This window comes from Vicugna pacos, unplaced genomic scaffold (genome assembly GCF_048564905.1).
Source record: "Vicugna pacos unplaced genomic scaffold, VicPac4 scaffold_21, whole genome shotgun sequence".
Taxonomy (NCBI): Eukaryota; Metazoa; Chordata; class Mammalia; order Artiodactyla; family Camelidae; genus Vicugna; species Vicugna pacos.
In genome coordinates, this window is record NW_027328742.1 from 22,464,202 (window position 1) to 22,476,882 (window position 12,681).

General features: G+C 39.8%; 1 long non-coding RNA gene across 1 annotated transcript in view; it reads right to left on the minus strand.

The window, feature by feature from the left end:
• The window catches only part of LOC140694290 (uncharacterized), a 354,763-nt gene that overhangs the window by 316,064 nt on the left and 26,018 nt on the right, over nt 1-12,681 (minus strand). The window contains exon 3 of the long non-coding RNA XR_012070023.1: nt 6,645-6,742. This is a non-coding gene — a long non-coding RNA (uncharacterized lncRNA). The remainder of the gene's footprint in view (nt 1-6,644; nt 6,743-12,681) is intronic.

Consider the following 12,681-nt stretch of genomic DNA (forward strand, 5'->3'; position numbering starts at 1 on the left):
TAATAAGGCAGGATATTATCAGACCAAGGTCATAAAAGTATTCCTGACATCTCAAGCTGAACACATCATCGTCCAAAGGATTTAATTTCTTGTTTTCAGGATAAATTTCTTTTTATTGCTGCCTCCCTACCCTCAAATATTGTGAAAACTAGTCCTGACTACGTGCCTTGGTTTTACCAAAATTGTAACGACTATTACTACTTTATCTCCTACCTCCTTTTCAGGTGGGCATTTTAGCTTTTAGAAGATGCCGTCCCTCATTTGTCTTTTTTACCCCCATTTCTCTGCTATTATCCACCATGGCCTTTCCAGTCTGAAAATCGTCAGAGAAAATAATTAAAAGAAAGAAATACAGGGTCTGTGAGCTGGTGATAAGTGCTGTGGAGGAAAATAAAGGAGGGCGAGGAATGTGTGCTAGGGAGGAGTGGGGATGGGGCAGTGACTTTTGAATAAGGCAAAGACGGAAGCAAAGGGGTGGGCAGAGGAGGGGCAGAGGGAACAGTGATCATAGGCCTGGAGGTCCCTCACGCTGGACAGACAGCATGGAGACTGGTATGGGCCACAGTGAATAGGAAATAAGTGGTGGTTTTGTGGGTGGAGCCTTAGAGGCTGCCATGAGGATGTGGGCATTTTTCCCTTTGAAGGAATTACGGAGCCCTGGAGGGTCACCGAGCAAAAAAGTGATACTCTAACATTGGATAGAACAGGTCCAAAACCCTAATATAAGCTGAACAAATCAAGGGCCAAAGAAGTGATATGTCACCTCAAATTCAGTGCAGAGTTTGAAAGAAACACAGCCTTGACTCGCAGCCCAGTGCTCTGCCCCCTTCTGAATGCTGTCCCACAGAGCTGTCTCTAAGGTTATGTTTTTTCCTCACTCAGAGGCTTGTGGGACAAAGGAATGCTTCCCCCTTTTTCAAGTGGCAATTTGTCCTGAAAGGAAATCAGAGTTGGCAGTGAAACAAGGTATGGACCTGTAGCCTACAGAGCTGTTGTCCCTGAAAGCAACAGCTAGCGCATGGTTTACTCATGGAGTTCAGCAGAAGAGACAGAGCAACAACAGACAACTTAGCGTCTGGCTGAGCTTCAGCTGACTGCACTGCACGTTTGGATGGATTTCAAATTTGGACAGTGAGGCGGCTTCACACGAAAGGCAGGTGTATACATCATACATGCCCATACGTCTGTATGTATACACACGTAGACACACACAAAGCATATGATGTGACTTGTAAAGAGCTGCCTCTTCTTGGTTTCCCATGGCCTCTAATCTCAGCATTAAGCTTTCACTGGCCATGCTCCCAGGTTTGCTTTGAGATTTCTTTGCAATGGAACATGCCCTTCGCTTCACAAACTTTCCCCACTTCTTTCAATGACATTAGGGGAACAGCAGGGAGCTCTGGGAAGTGCTGGGGATAGGGACTCGAGATAATTCTGAATCTGATTCCACAGTTCATGGCTTATTTGTTATTTAACTTTATTTACATTCAAAATGCAATTGTTGCAGATCTCAGAAGATGATTTACACTCACTGCTATGGCAGAATGTTGCGGTTAGTAGACCCACCACTGGATCCTCTTATTCAACACGTTCTTACAATATTTCAGATATTACTGTATCACAAATGCCCATTTCTATATTTTTGATATCTGCTTTTCAGTATAATTATCTTCCTTCTTTATTCTCTAAATCTTATGATTTTAAAACATTTTTCTGAGAAGTGTTCCACAGGCACTTTACATATGATAAGTTGATAAAGAGATCCTGGAGATCAAAACCACATTTAAATCCTGAGATATACTCAGTTGTGTCATATACATGGCTAGGTTTAGTCTGCTTACTTTGTTACTTTGTTTAGTAATTTTTGTTTGAAACAACAAGACTACACTCAATAACTTTTAATAGCCTATAGTGGAAAAGTATATGACAAGGAATATATATATATATATATATATGAATCACTATGCTGTACACCAAGAATTAACACAATATTGTTAACCAACTATACTTTCAACAGAAAAAGTTGAAATAAAATTAAGAGATGAAACTTCCACTGCCCAGGCTGCTGTCAGGATGAAACGATTCAAAGCAGGCCAGGTATCAGCAACCACCCTGACACAGCAAAACCCCATGTGGGGTCTTCCTTTTGAGCAGCACAGGCTAACCGGCTGTGGTCACCTGTAAATAGGGTTGAAGTCACTTAGACCCTTGGCTTGGGATCACCATGGCCACAGGGGTGGGGGTCACTGCAGCACCTACCAAAATGACGGGGCCAGCCTGCTGCTGAAGCCGCTCCCCAGGCTGCAGCCCGGAGCGCTGCAGGCAGGTCTGAGGTCCGGCCGGGGGCACGCAACTCCACAGCCCCTCGGAGCCCTGCGGTGCGGGTGGCGCTGGGACCACGCTCGTCCATCACCCTCCCTGGCACCCAGACTCGGGATTCTCCTTGGGGAATTTTTCTCTGCCTCATACTTCCTGTCTCAGCCTCTTGTGGAATCCGGTCCATGCCCCAGGGAAGAAGGGCTTTTACCCTCCGGGACCCAAATCCATCACAGTTTGGATCCAGAATGAAACTTCCATGTTAACTCACCTGGCGCTCCCTTCTTGTGCTGAACTGCCCTCCCCCGTCGATGGCATTAGGTAATATTAGAAGTCCCGACTTGCTTGTCCTTAGCTAAGACCCTGAGCCTCTTGCTCAGTCTTCCTGAGTGGAACCACTCATCTGTGGCAGAAAATCTTGGGCTGTCGTCTACCCATCATTGTCAACGGTCTTTTGGGTTTTCTGTTGGTTTAAGGTTCTCGTGCAGGGATATCAATTTGCACATGAGAAGCACCTTTTGACATTTTAAAAAATACAGACACTGGATCCTCCCCCCTCTCCAGCCAAGGCTGGAAGCTTTCTCCCTCTAGCAGGGGTTACATAATCATTTGCTTGGGAATTGATCACACATATTGGCATAATCATAGTAAATTGCCCTTTACTCTGTGCTTGCCACGTGGCATTTTCTGCTTCATGTTGTCTTTGTACTTTCATTATCACATTTAATCCCTGAATTATAGATTATCACCATTTCTGTTGAGGACACCCCTACTTGCTAATCTTGAATACAAGTATCTTTGATTCTCTTAATCTATTTCATTCCTGAGTTTCCTGTTCCTGAATTTAAAGAGTGAATTATGGACACATGTATTTAAGATTCTCTTATTATATGTATCTGACTCATCCTCTAACCAAATCATATCTGGAGAAGAGAGATTTTCTCTTTTAAACATTTGCTTTTTCTTATTATATAGTAGTGCATACACACAGTGGAAAATGTAGAAAGCATATAAAGTAAGAAAATTACAGCCATACATTATCTAAACACCAAAGGACAATGCTATGTCATTTTGGGCATTTAACTATTTTTCTTAATATTTTATCATAAAATTTCCCTAGGAAAGTTGCTTAACCCTGGAATTGTACTAGCCTTTTGTCCAGTACAGAATAACATTCCCAGAAATGACCCCAACATCAAAATAGTATGTGAGGCTGGGAAGGCCACAGGGCACTCAGCTTATTCTCTGAGTCCTACAAAGAATGCTGTTGATTCACTGATGTTATGCATTCGATGCCTGTGAGTCACTCACTCACTCAGCTGCCTCGGACTGAGACCTACTTTATACCAGGTGCCGATCCAAGTGCTGGGGAGACCCCAGAGGCAGCCTGGATCACGGCATCACTGTCCTTCTTCTTTTGTTCCCAGAGTCCTACTCAAGAACCCCACATGGGATTGGGGGGGTGTAGGCAGGTGGGATATAGTGAAATTCATTTCATTATGTTCCTTTAGACATATTTAAATAGCATGAAAATAGTCGCTAATTTTGTTAAGTTTTCTTTTCTCTTCCTATGTATTTTTGAGGAAGTGTATAGATTTGGTGCAGCAAGAGTAATTGATAGATCTTTGGTATGTTAGGATTTTATATGAAAAATTAAGAAGGAAACTGCACTTATACAAAGAGAAGAGGCAGTGAGGAAAACACTAGCCACCCTAGAACTTGGCTACAATTCAGAATTCCTGGTTTTCAAAAAAGGGAATCATAATTCAAAATAAATTCCCTAAATATTTTAGCCCATAGTAGAAATACATGGAGGCAAAGTTCAGCTCACTGGAACCTAGAAAAATGTGCTTACTTAATCGAAGGTATAAACAGATCACAGATACTATAATGCATCCTTTAATTTAAACTAGTTCATGTGATCAAGTTTCATTTCACATGAATTGCTCAGTACCAATTTAGGAAATATATCCTTCTTGATTGGTAAAAATAGCTCACAGATAACCAGATTCAACAAAATTTAGTGTTAAATAATTTACTTATTTCCTTCAGGAAATGCTTTTGAGTAATCTGAGTTAAGTATTTCCTCTATCTGATCTATTTCTTTTCACAGAGAAAAGTAGTATTATTTGCACATGACCTACTTTTACTTCTCTGGAAATATCTGACTGTGAGCTCAGAGCAAGGGTTGTCTACTGCACAGTAGGAAAAAAAAGATTCATTTCACAGCGAAGATCAGAATCTTTTTTTGAGGGGCGTGGTGAGCTGGGGGACAAGGGAAATGCCTTTGTTTCGAGACAGACCCCAGTTATCCATACTGAAGCTGAAAGATGAAGCCATTATGAAGAAATGTGGAAGGACACACTGACACATAAAGGGGTTCACTCTGCAAAAAAAGAAAGAAAGAAAGAAAGAAAGAAAGAAAGAAAGAAAGAAAGAAAGAAAGAAAGAAAGAAAGAAAGAAAGAAAGAAAGAATAATTAATTTAACTGCCCTATAAAGAGAATGGACAGAAACTTGGTATTAAGGGAGAGAGAAGGAAGGTTAGGGAAGGGAGGAGAAACAATGAAAGGGAACTTGGATGCGGTGGGCAGAAGAGCAGTTTTCTGGAATCTAAAATGAAGGATGATAAGAAAAAAAATAAAGTTTTAAAAAAGTTACAAAGTTTAAAATAGTTTAAAAATTAAAAAACGAAGTAAAAAAATAAATTTTTTATAATGGCATGGAACATTTTAAAATGATGGAGGTTTTTTATTTCAAAATTCAAGTTGTTTGAGTTTCTCCCCCATGATCCAAACAACAGTAAGATCTGCTTGCATAAGTGGTTTTGGGGGACACCACAGAGAGGGGCGAGCTCTGCAGTTATGTTGGCCAGGAACAGAATGCTGGTGTGGAAGGCAAGACAGAAGAGAGATCAACAGTTTCATGAGAACAGAAACTCAAAGCCAGAAATTATCTTAAAAAGTTTAGTGTGGTAGGCAGAAAAATGTTCCGCCACAATATGTCTATGTCCTTATCCCCAGAACATAGGAAGAGGTCAGATTCCCTGGGAAAGGGGGCCTATGGTTGCAGATGTGGTTAAGGTTGCTAACCAGTCGACTCTAAGAGAGACCACCTGGATTATAGATGTGGGCCCAGTGTAATCACCAGGGTCGTTAAAGGAGGAAGAAGGAGGCAGAAGAGGGGAGAGAGGAGAGGAGATGTGACCACAGGATCAGGGTCAGAGGCACACAACCATGCTGACCTTGAGATAGAGAAAAGTGGTCACAGGTTAAGAGATGCAGGTGGCCTCTGGAAGCCACAAAAGTCAAAGATACAAGTTCCCCTGAGGCCTTCAGAAACAGCCGTGCCAACACTTTGACTTCAGCAGGCTTCTGCGTTCAAGAAAACTACAAGGTTATATTTGTGTTGTTTAGAGGAGACTTTTTCTTTTTTCTTCCTACTACCATGATATTTGGGGATACTAGTTAAAACAGCAACAGAAAGCGAATACAGTAAGCTCCTTGAAATGTTCAGAAATTGCAGATAACACTGGACTGTCCACTTTGATGTGGGATTGGGATTATGTGAAAATCAAAAAGACAGTGTGACCTTTGCTAACATCTGCTTTTCTCATTTTTAGGAAGAGAACAGTAAGTCAAAACCTCTGTTGTTATTATTTTAGACAAGTGTCTCTTAAAACATTATGTAACCCTGTGCCTTAGGACCCCAAGGGAGTCTCTGTTCTTAGAAGAACATGGATTCAGAGAGATAGGGTCTTACATCTGAGTCCAACAGTGGTCTCTTATTGGCAATGAGAGCTTGGGCAAATCAGTTACCCTCTTTAAGCCACAGGATCTTCATTTGCAAAAGGAAGATAAGAATAAGGATTCTTTGGGTGATTAAATTGTACACACACACACACACGCACACATACATATATGTACAACATTTAATACAGTGACTAGCACATACTAGGCACTCAACAAATTCCTGTTATGGATTTTTAAATGCATATATAAAAGGAGGAGAAATTTGCAGGAAGTTGTGGGAAAACTTAGTTCATGGCCCCAAAAAGGGCCATCTCTCAATGGGCTCTGATCAGTCAGTCCCCAGTGGTGGGCTAATAAGCAGAGACTATAGCACTTGAGGATTTATGTTAAACATAAAAAGGAAGGTATTTAAACATAATTATTAAACAGCAGGTACGTTTATACTGTTGGCTGGATCATCTTATCTGGAGAATATTACTAAGCAGAGAGTCTCCCCAGTTTTAGAGATGGGCACGCAGGAAAATGACGTGGGTCGGTGGGCCGTTCTTACCCCAAGATCACATGACTGAGTACTCACGGAAGTAACACCTCTTGTATGTTATTCCAGATGGACTGTCCTCCCATGATTATAGTCAGCTGTGCCATCAGTTCAAGGAGACAGCCACTTGGGTCACACTGGAATATTAGAAAGAAAATCTCATTTAAATTTTAGATAGCTCTAACATGAAATAAAGTCATTATTTTATGCCTAAAGAATCTAAGGAACAGAGAGTAAAGACACTCTTCATTGGGCAACTAAGAGAAAACCTGAAACAGGTTAGACTGTCAGAACACAAAGCTGTATTCACACCTCTTCATTTCTGTATTTTTACAGGGAATACATCAGATCTCATGGATAAGTCACAAATCTGCCCTTAAAGAATGTGATGTAGAAACACAAGGAGTAGTAGTTGACAAAATGGAACAAGAGCACCTTCATGGCTGGGTTGTTCTCATAGTCAGTCTGGTCCTTAGGAGCTCTGCAGCTAGAATAAAGAAAAGGTAAGTCTGTAAAACTGTGAACGGCTTTGAGACCCTAATCAAAGCCACGGACACATGAGTTAACACAATAAATATGTATACATATATATATACACAATTCACACTGTTTTCATTTCAGCTGTTTTGAATTTCTTAACATATCCACTATGTTAATTCCAACTGTACACACTGTTGTAAGAGTTTCTCCCACTAAGAACGCAATATCCCACAAGGCAGAAAAAAAAAAAGTCATCCGTTCCTTAAAATTTATAAGCACAACAGTATCCAATGGGCAAGAACTGTCCTCTGTCAGGTGTAATTTGAAAGAAAGCTACTTCTCAACATCCTGCTAAATAATATTCTCTTGTCTCCCTGAACGGCAGTAAGGTAGGACTATTGAAGAAGACAAACAAAACACGGGGCAAATTGCTAGAAACATTTGGGGAACATAAAACGGTCATCCTCCTAGTTCAGAATTTGAATTGGTCTTAGTATTTTCAGAAGATGACCACTGAGCAGACCACTGGGAGAACCACCCAGCCACATGCAACGTGTGGGAAGCACTTAACTTAGGCCGCTAAGCCACTGGGTGGGATACAAGCCAGAGAGAAGAAACATTTATTATAGAAGCCGCAGCTGATGATAATGGAGCTACACTAACAGGAACAGCATGGGGGGAAGACACATAACAGTGTGATTACTTGTCCTCTCCGTAACGCGCAAGCAAATCTGCCTCTGGAACCACAACCCTCTTCCACTTATTTGCAATACAGAGACTATTTACTTTCAACAATAGGGTACATTATCTAATGTAATTGAAATTATTATTAAACACTGACATATTTACACAGAGCTTGGACATTCTAAAGCGTCCTTTGTCCCTTTTACTAATGCAAAACTGGAGCTAATTCACTTCTCATATAGGCTAGAGGAAATACGTTTACACTTGAAGATTACTAAAGACTGTAATGTACTGGAATTGAAGTGCCTAAAAGATAGTCTCTGTTTTGACCTGGTTCTAAAACTTGTGTAGAAATTATCTCAGCTGCAGGAGGAGCTTACCAGAGTCAGTCATCATGACTGCCACTTTCTCATATATGGCGTTCAGGGTCATGAAGATGATAAAACTGATGAGGGAAGCAGTGATGGGCGTGGCCCACCTGCACAGTCAGGTACTTTTGGATTGGGTCTGTTCCACTCAGGTTCTTGGGTAGTTTTGCAGAAAATACAATGAACACTGAAAGTCCGTAGACAATGATCCCAATAACTGAAGCAATGGTCAACAGGACCTGACAACCCAAAAACCCAGCAGCATGAGACTCACTAATGATCGTATTTTTACACAGAAAACTTGCCCCCAACCCAGCTTAAACAGAAAACATGCATGTGTTGTAAACTTCACATAAACCTGAGAAGTGATATAAATCGCACGTAAATGCCATAAGAGACGTGAACATCAGGCATGTTAAATTTTAGTGGAGGAGGAATGAAAGATGTCAAAAAGAATGAGTGCATCCACTAATGTAACACGCTGGCAGCAGGAGCAGCTGTGTGCAGGGCGTAGGGAATATATGGGAACTCCAATTTCTGTGAATTTTTCTGTAAACCTAAAACTGCACTAAAGAAGAAAGCCTATTAAGTATATTTTAATGGGTCAAAATGGGGCAACTGGTGGCATGTTCTTTTGGAGGGAAGTCTGTGATAGCAGAACAATTGAAAGTATCCCTTCTACATCTGTAGAATTACTTAGGTTATGAACTAGTTGTAACCCATGAAGGGGATATGCTTCCTTTCAAGGGGGAACCTATCACTGATTCAGGGTTCAGCAGGTGCTAGGTGTCGTCTTCATTCTGAATAGAACCAGTGAAGCTGTGGACATGCCCTGAGGGAAACAGTAGAAGTGACAGCAGGTCTCTGCTGATGAAAGCTTCACATGCTTTTCATACTCCTTGAGATCTTAAAATGGCAGGTATTCCTACTCCCTGCATTTGCACAAGATTCATGTCCCTGATCCACTGTAGTTCTGACTGTGTGGATCCAAGGGCAGCGGGGGTGTCTGAAGCATAATTTGCACGTGGCTAATAGGGTTTCAGTTCCTCACTAGGCAGGTTTTTTTCTGGCCACTGAAGAATGCGCATTAAAGATTCCATTTTTAAACAGTTTTCCTTCCATCTACCTTCTTGGTCATAGTCCAGAAGCATGTACTCAGTGTCCCTGGCTGCTCCTGATGGCAGTCCCAGAGAGAAAGCTACAAAGAATGTGAATTTCAGGACTAAGTGAACCACATCATGTTATTTACAGCAGCGGGCGCCTGGCTTGCACCTGCAGGGGAGAGCAGAGGGAGTGTTTACAAGCCCCCCCTGGAGCCACACTCCTGCATCTGGATCCCAGCTCCGATGCTAGCTGTGGGGCCTTGTGGAAATTTCTTAACCTCTAGGGGCTTCAATCTCCTCACCCATATAATGGGAGGATAATAATAGCAATTTATAGGACTATTGTGCTGAATCAATTATTTACTAATTGTGAAAAAATTTGGAACATTAACCGCAGGCATGTGAAAAACTCTACGTAAGTATTAGCTACGAATATGGTGACCAAAGTCTTAAAAAGGTGTTTTTATTAGTTTTTAAGCCATCAGTTTGTAGAGAAAGGGCATTTTATTTTCTCCTCTACTCTCTTTCATCATCCTTTTCTTCACAGTTAAATCTTCATGCTTGTGAAAGGAATAACTTTTTGGTGTGTGTGTGATTAAATTTGAAAATTAGTTAAGGCTGAGAAAAATGTATTATAGAAGGTATATTAAGCCTTCCTCTCTTGTACAGCACATAAAGGCCATTTAAATAGTATGCATTTTTAAAAGTCTGCATAATAATTTTTTAATTATGTATTAAGTAAACATAATAGTTAAGAATCCTTAAATGCTTACTATTGCTTCAGCACACATCTATTTTTCAAAATCCTCACAATCACCCTGTGGGGAAGGTAATATTATATCTCTTTTACAGATGAGGAAATAGAGCCAAGTGGAGATGATGCAATTTGCCCCAAATCAAGCAACTATTCAGTGAAAGTACTGAAATACTCAAAGATTCCACAGACACACTAACTGTATAGCACTGTCTCCTACATGGTCTGTAAAATCAATTCTAATTCATTTCAGAACTTTTACAAACTTGACACATTTCCATTTTTCTTCCAAGCACTTAATGGGTTCACTATTTCTTAAGAAACAGGAAAGCTTTCCATTCTCCTTCCTCAAGTTTCTTCTTATTTATCATCTTTTCTGATCATAAATTTAACATTTGCTCATTAAAGAAAATTTGAAAGTACTCAGTAGTGGACAGAACTGCTGTCCTGGATCTGTCCCCAGTCTTAGAAGAGGACCCAGAACTTGCTATAGGATAAGTAACCTCTATTTTGTTTATAGTCCTGTGATTTAAGCTCGATTGACCCACTCTTTCTGAAGCACCAGAAGTAGATCTCAGTTGGTTTAGGACAAATAATACCCCTCATTCTATTGGCCTCACACATGATTGGAGAATTGGCAAATAACCCAGGAAGAGCCACTATTATGTGAGGAGATACGTACTGGTGCCCATGTGAACCATAAGCTTCCTCTATTAGGAGAGGAAGCTGCCAAAAGAGACCGGTCTTGGTTTGGATGGATGATCTGGGATGCTGCGTGCCTAGAAGCAACATGCTGAGACATCTTTGGACACAGAATGAAGACAGGACAAAAGCAGCCCTTGACATCATCTAGGCTAGAGTATCTCTCCTTGACTGAAGCCAGACCTCAGACCTGAGGTTTTCATTTACAGGAACCAATAAATCCCATGCATCCCCATTTTTTGGTTGTTGTTTAAACACACTGGAGTTTGATTTTGTCACCTACAATCAAAAGACTCCAACTCTGAAAATGAATAAAAAATAAAATAAGAATAATGCTTTGACCTATAGACATAATTTCTTCAGAACGGTGCATTGTTTGTATATTACAAATCATTTTATATATTAATTTTATTCTCAAATCTATCATAAGCATAACACTTTGACATGTCATAAAATATTTTCATGGACACACTTTTTCATGGCTGCATACTATTCTACTTTGTGAATAGTTGGAAGAATATTTTGGCTGAGATTTTATATATATATTTATATATACATATAAAAGTATTTCTGTGACTTGCATCCATAATGACTTTTCCCTGCCATTTTGAAATAATTCCTGATTAAAAGTTTTTCAAAGCTGAATTAGTGGATTAAAACATATGAATATTTTTGACTCTTGATATCAACTGCCAGACTGCTTTCTAAGAAGGCTTGAGGAGTACACCAGAAATTAACACAGCATTGTAAATCAACCATACTTCACAAAAATTATCCAGTAACCTAGGCATGGGATTGGTGATCACTGACATTTCATCCTCATAAACAGAGCTGTGTCACTTGAGAGGTGGAAAACTATTTCATTTTGATGTGCACTGAGTGAATTACCATTGAAGTGTGACATCTATTTTTTCCTTTGTGAATGTGTGTTCATCATCTCTGCCTTCTACGCTCCTGAGATATTTTGATGTTACATTTCAAGTGATCTGAACTCTCTATGTACTGAAGGAATTAGCCCCTTGTCGGATTTGTAAACAAATAACATCCTCTGGTGTTTTGTTTAAAATTAGAATGCTTCTGATGCATGGAAATCTTTGTATAATTTCCTCTGAAACTTACTGTTCATCTAGAGGTTGTATACTCATCCATATTTATTTCTAGTTTTTTTTCTGATTGTGTTACTTTTTAAATGTTTCTGGAATTTATCATAATATATGGTTCACTGTATGATTTCAATCTTTTCTTTCCCCCCAAGTAGCTAACAAGTGTTCCATTCACTGAATAACCTTTATTTATCTCCCTGATTTGTAATGCCTTCCATCTCTTATAGTAAATTATTATTGATATCAGAGCCCATATCTGGACTTCCTGCCCTATTTTCTAATCTGGCTATTCTTGAACTAGTAAAACTCTCATTATATTATTAATTATTATATTGCTAATATGATTTTATTCACAATAAACCCAAATGAATTTTATAACTTCTGATATTTTGGAGATATGATCTTTTAATCTAGAATCATGTGATTAAAGCATCTTTTATATCTTTCAGTAGTTTACTTTTATTTTTTGATAGTTCCTACTATCCTTTTGTTAGGCTATTCTTAGACATTTTACCTAGGTTGTTACACTTGGAAAATTTTAGAAATCTTAATGCCTCCATCTGGTCTCTTAATCAGACCCTGGAGAATCCTAAACCACTGATCTGATTTGAACAAATGAGGTGAAAAGAATTGGGGGAAGCACTGTGTGCAGAAGAGACTGTGGAACCTCCAGAGTGGCGCCCTGCGTTGGCTCAGATGTTCTCTGGAAAAAGTTTTCTCTATGAGACTACATAGTTCCCAACTTGACTTTCAGTTTTCTCAGCATTTCACATTAGATTTTAAAAGTCTGTGGCAGGTTCTTACCAAGAAAAAGAGCACTTGCACAAAGGGTTATATGTATACACTTTCCCCAGGTGGTAAATGGAACACGCTCTTCTTCCT